The following is a 6,000-nucleotide window of genomic DNA, read 5'->3' as shown; positions in this document are numbered from 1 at the left end:
TACTGATTCTGGTGTTATGCCATGTAAACTTGCACTCTGTGGTCTGTCATTACTACTGGCATTGTTTGTAGGGTTTGCAATGATCTGTGTGCATACATTACTTTGGTCTGCTGTGGCTGGCTCTTTGTTTATGTGTTCGACTTGTGTCTCTGTAACACTATCACCTAAGTATTGCGTATCCTGTGCTCTGTAGCTTGCAAATTGGTGTTCACTTTGTCGATAATGTCATTTTCCTTTTGCTGAATAACTTTTTCAACTAGATCATTGATTAATCTACATTTCTTCACTATTTTATCCGCTGCAGTACTGGTTTTGTCCAAAGTACCTGCTTCAGCTTGTGGAATTACATCACATAAATTTTCTCTTTCCTTTTTGTCACAGACATTCGATTTCAAGTGATGCTACTTTTAAAGTGTGTTTGTCAATAGCTGTTGGTACATTTTCGTAATCCTTATGCAGTTTGTTCACTAAGGTACTGATGTTCTTTACTGTTGAAGTTAATTGTGTTTGTGTAGCTTCCAGGTTTGTGTGTGTGTCTTTAATCGCTTTTATTTGCTGTTCTACTTTTTCCTTCTGCTAGTTAAGAGTGTCTAATTTCTTTTTTATTTCCGTAATGTCATTGTTTACTTCATAAAGTACATCTTGCGTTAGCTGTTTTTCCATGTCTTTAAATTTTTCAATCATTTCTTCGTGAAAATTCTTTATCAGATCATTGACCTGTTGTGTGACTGTATCCTGAAAATCTTTTAAAACTTGTTTCTGCTCTTGTTTTATGTTGTTTATGTCTTGTGTGACTATGGTAAGGTTTTGAGACAAACTGTCAATTCTTGTATTTATGTCTGTATGCAAATTGGTGTTTGTATTTTTTATGTCTGCACACAATTTGGTGTTACTGGTGTTCATACTATCGAGTTTTTGAAGTATTGCGGCAAGTGCGGTATTTTGGTTTGCTATTTAGTGTGCTGTACTTTGGTTGTTAACAACTGTACTTTGTACATTGACATTTGGATTTCGTATGATGAGTGACGGTAAAGTATCATCAAAAATCATGTTATCTTCGCTTTCCATGTTTTCCTGTACAAGCAGAATGATGTTCACAAAGATATATGATGTGGTTTCATCTATTGTCATCAGCCTAACATCAAAGTTAGAACTGTGTGAAAGCTCACTAGCACTTGTTGCTTCGGTTATGTTCATCTCTGAACTACTTAATACTTCTGAGTGTGGAAGACGTGGCACTATTACTTCAGACGTTCTGTCTTGCAACTGTATGCCATCTTGGCTCATTGCATTTTCGCCAATTTTATGAATAATGGAAACTGATTTTTGTGCCGTTTTGACTGCATATTAAAATTAAAATTTTGAAAAATAGAAAAATGAAATATGTTATTTTTGGAAATTTAATCATACATTTTACATGTCGTCAAGCGTTAATTGGCTACTTTTATGACACATGAAATGTTGTGATACAAAAACTTCAAACATTTCTCACACTAATCATTATGTAAAATTTCTGAAAATTCATTACAATATATTTAGGAAGTGAAATTAAGGAAAAGGATGTCTAATTACTACACAGGAAACGCTACCAGGCATAGCTAAGCATGTGGTTGTGTAGTGGTCCTACCTTTGCTGCAATGAAACAAACAGTGTATTTCCAAAATTTTCCATAAATTCCAGTTTCACTTTTGATTCCCTTTTGAATTGGTTACTTTATCCACAAGAATTTTTGGTTATGGTTATTTTGCTACCAGTTGTGATGTTGCACATGAAAATTTAAAAATAATTATTCTTGTTGTTTGCGTTGTGTCTTCAGTCCTGAGACTGGTTTGATGCAGCTCTCCATGCTACTCTCTCCTGTGCAAGCTTCTTCATCTCCCAGTACCTACTGCAACCTACATCCTTCTGAATCTGCTTGGTGTATTCATCTCTTGGTCTCCCTCTACGATTTTTACCCTCCACACTGCCCTCCAATACTAAATTGGTGATCCCTTCATGCCTCAGAACGTGTCCTACCAACCGATCCCTTCTTGTAGTCAAGTTGTGCCACAAACTTCTCTTCTCCCCAATCCTATTCAATACCTCCTCATTAGTTACATGATCTACCCATCTAATCTTCAGCATTCTTCTGTAGCACCACATTTCGAAAGCTTCTATTCTGTTCTTGTCGAAACTATTTATCATCCACGTTTCACTTCGGTACATGCCTACACTCCATACAAATACTTTCAGAAACGACTTCCTGACATTTAAATCTATACTCGATGTTAACAAATTTCTCTTCTTCAGAAACGCTTTTCTTGCCTTTGCCAGTCTACATTTTATATCCTCTCTACTTCAACCATCATCAGTTATTTTGCTCCCCAAATAGCAAAACTCCTTTACTACTTTAAGTGTCTCATTTCCTAATCTAATTCCCTCAGCATCACCTGACTTAATTGGACTACATTCAATTATGCTCATTTTGCTTTTGTTGATCTTATACCCCCTTTTCAAGACACTGTCCATTCTGTTCAGCTGCTCTTCCAAGTCCTTTGCTGTCTCTGATAGAATTACAATGTCATCAGCGAACCTCAACGTTTTTATTTCTTCTCCTTTGATTTTAATACCTACTCCAAATTTTTCTTTTATTTCCTTTACTGCTTGTTCAATATACAGATCGAATAACATCAGGGAGAGGCTACAACCCTGTCTCTCTCCCTTCCTAACCAATGCTTCCCTTTCATGTCCCTCAACTCTTATAACTGCTATCTGGTTTCTATACAAATAGTAAATAGCTTTTTACTCCCTGTGTTTTACCCCTGCCACCTTTAGAATTTGAAATAGAGTATTCCAGTCAACATTGTCAAAAGTTTTCTCTAAGTCTACAAATGCTAGAAACGTAGGTTTGCCTTTCCTTAATCTAGCTTCTAAGATAAGTCGTAGGGTCAGTATTGCCTCACGTGTTCCAACACTTCTACGAAATCCAAACCGATCTTCCCTAAGGTCGGCTTCTACCAGTTTTTCCATTCGTCTGTAAAGAATTCGCGTTAGTATTTTGCAGCCGTGACTTAGTACCTGTAAAAAATTTCATACAATGTCGTAAATAATTATGAACATCTCACTTTATACACAACTGGTTTCATGGCTTTCTCACTGTCCTGTCACAGTCGCCGGTTGTGCAAATATATACAAAAAATTAATAAACAAATATCATTATTATTAATTGAATAAATTACAATATTATTAAATTTGATTTTTATAAATTTTGAAATCAATGAATTGTCTATCAGTCTCAATTTACAAATCTTATAAATTGTTTGTCAGTAGTAGCACAGACTTACATCGACTTTTGCATTCTCTATGCCACTGAGATTTAGGCAATTTAGTTATATGCTTCTTCTTCTGCCATAAGTACTTCTCATTTTTTACTGTGAATACAATACTGAATTTTATCGGACTTCCTCTTCAGATTCAGGAAGCTATAGTGAGATGACATTAGCATTATGCACAGAAGAAAATAAAAACTTTCGTGGTTTTGCACTAATAAGAATCCTTACACTTCATATTTTCATAAAAATTATTATTCAGATATCACAAATTCTACTACACACTTCTCACAAAAAATAAATCTTCTCCCTATGAGGAATAAAGACAGAGTCTTCTAAAAAATTGAGCAAAATTTCCATCATTTGCTGAGCACTGCCCAACATACAACTGTACACTGTAATCAGTGGGTGTTGCATAGTGCTTGTAATCGTTCATATTGAATTTTTTAAGGGGTGACTAATATATTCCTCTTGGCAGGTAAACAGGTCCTTGATTACATGGTCTTGCTCGATTTCAAAAAAATGGTTCAAAAGGCTTTAAGCACTATGAAACTTAACTTCTGAGTCATCAGTCCCCTAGAACTTCGAACTACCTAAACCTAACTAACCTAAGGACATCACACACATCCATGCCCGAGGCAGGATTAGAACCAAAGGCTGTTGAAGTCGCATGGTTCCAGACTGTAGTGCCTAGAACTGCTTGGCCACCCCAGCCGGCTTGCTCGATTTCAATCCTACAAAGGAACTGTGATTTTCAACCACAATTTGAAAATGAGTTGTGAATTCTTCAAGTATTATGTTTATATTTACTGCAGATTTACTTGCAATTAATCTTTCATCAACAAAAAATAGCCAAAAGCAGTTCTTGACCATCAATTTCAGCATGAAATATATAAAATACATAATTATCTGAATTAAGTTATTTGAAATCGAAACAATCAATAAACAGAAACTTCATGGCAGATTCTGGAATCAATAAACATATCAAATATTTGATTGCAACATCGAGGATACTGCTTCAGTCCAAATTTGCAGACTAATTTTGTGTTTTCATTAATGAAACATTCAGGCTATTTCATGAATTTAGCTTCTTGCAAACCACCATTGAGAAAAGCAGTATTCACATCACTGTATTTTGCTGCATGTGCATATCACAAACTCCTCCCAAAGCCAAAAGAATATGAAATGATTCACATCAAACAACAAGTGAAAAGGTTTCTCCATAATCAAGTGCAGGATTCTGAGAATACCCCTTTGCATATAATCTAGCTTCATAACTCGTTATGCTACCATCTGGCTTACATTTAGTTTTTTAAATCTACTCACAACCAATAGCCTGGCGATCTGCAGATAGATCCACTAAAAGCCAGGTATTATTTAGCACCAATGAAGGCATTTCAGCTTTCATTGATTTTTACAACTTATTAGAGGCTCCAGACACTATCGCCTCCCTGAAAGTTTGGGGTTCATTAAAGACTGCTGCATAAACCACATTGTTTTGGAAATGAACTGGAGAGCAGTGTTCATGGTTTCTAATATTTATTCCTGACTGAGCAGCCTTCTTAGTAGCATAGGATCCCTAGTCTTGTAAAAACTCCTCTTCACTTTCAAAAGTTTTTTGAACCTCATGTAACAGTTATCTTCTGTGTTACAGAATCATACAGCCTATATATGTTACTATAGCAATTGTATCCAATCACTACCATCTTCTTTGATTTGCTTTGAAATTTAGATCGAAACTATTTCAGAGTATGCATAAAGCATTCAACACCAAATCTTCTCATATGTTTTAATGATGTTAGCCTCCTCAACCATTTCTCATAAGGCACCCCACCACTGTTAAATACCTCAATGCTATTATTGTTGAACGTGATTTCCAAACAGCTACTGGCTGTGGCTCCCACTGAAATAAGATTTTTTTGTTTCCTACCAGAAACATACAACCAGGTTGTCTCCTATCTGAACTTCTGAAGTCATTTAAACATTAAAAACCATTCTTTGTGTGATGCCGTGGGTTTTTATGCAGTGGTATCAGGAAGCCAAACGTTATCACAATTAGTATCCAACATGTTGGTGATTTCTGCTCTCAGAGCTTGATGTTTGTATTCTTGATTTTCTCTTGACAATTTCGCCAGGCTTTTCCTGCACTCAGCCTTATAATGACATTTCTTAAGACAAAAATAGCTCTTAACTTTCTTCTTATTCAGAGACAGAGCGGGGTGACACTGTTGTTAACACAATGGACTTGCAATCGGGAGAACAACAGTTCAAACCCACATTTGGCCATCTTGGTTTAGATTTTATGTGATTTCCCTAAATGGCTTCAGGCCAATGCCAGGATGGTTCCTTTGAAAGGGTATGGCCAATTTCCTTCGCCATCCTTTCCTAATCCAATGGGAGCGATAACTTCACTGTTTGGTCCCCTCCCCCAAAGCAACCAAACAATCTTATTTACAAAACTTTTTTCTTAAATTGCTTTGCAAACACTGATCCTTGCCTTTATCCCTTTTGTCATTGCCATTAACAGCAGCGAATGCAGATGCTGTTCCTTAAATATGTGATAAATGTTGCTCTTCCTTTCGTAGGCTTGCTATTAAATTGTCAAAATTCAGCTTGCTTTCATCACACTACTCCTAAGCTTTAACAAACGAACAATATTTTTGCCATTATTCCATCTAAAACTTTGGCAGTC

Source organism: Schistocerca serialis, chromosome 7 (genome assembly GCF_023864345.2).
Source record: "Schistocerca serialis cubense isolate TAMUIC-IGC-003099 chromosome 7, iqSchSeri2.2, whole genome shotgun sequence".
Lineage (NCBI taxonomy): Eukaryota > Metazoa > Arthropoda > Insecta > Orthoptera > Acrididae > Schistocerca > Schistocerca serialis.
Note: the sequence above shows the minus strand (reverse complement) of the source record.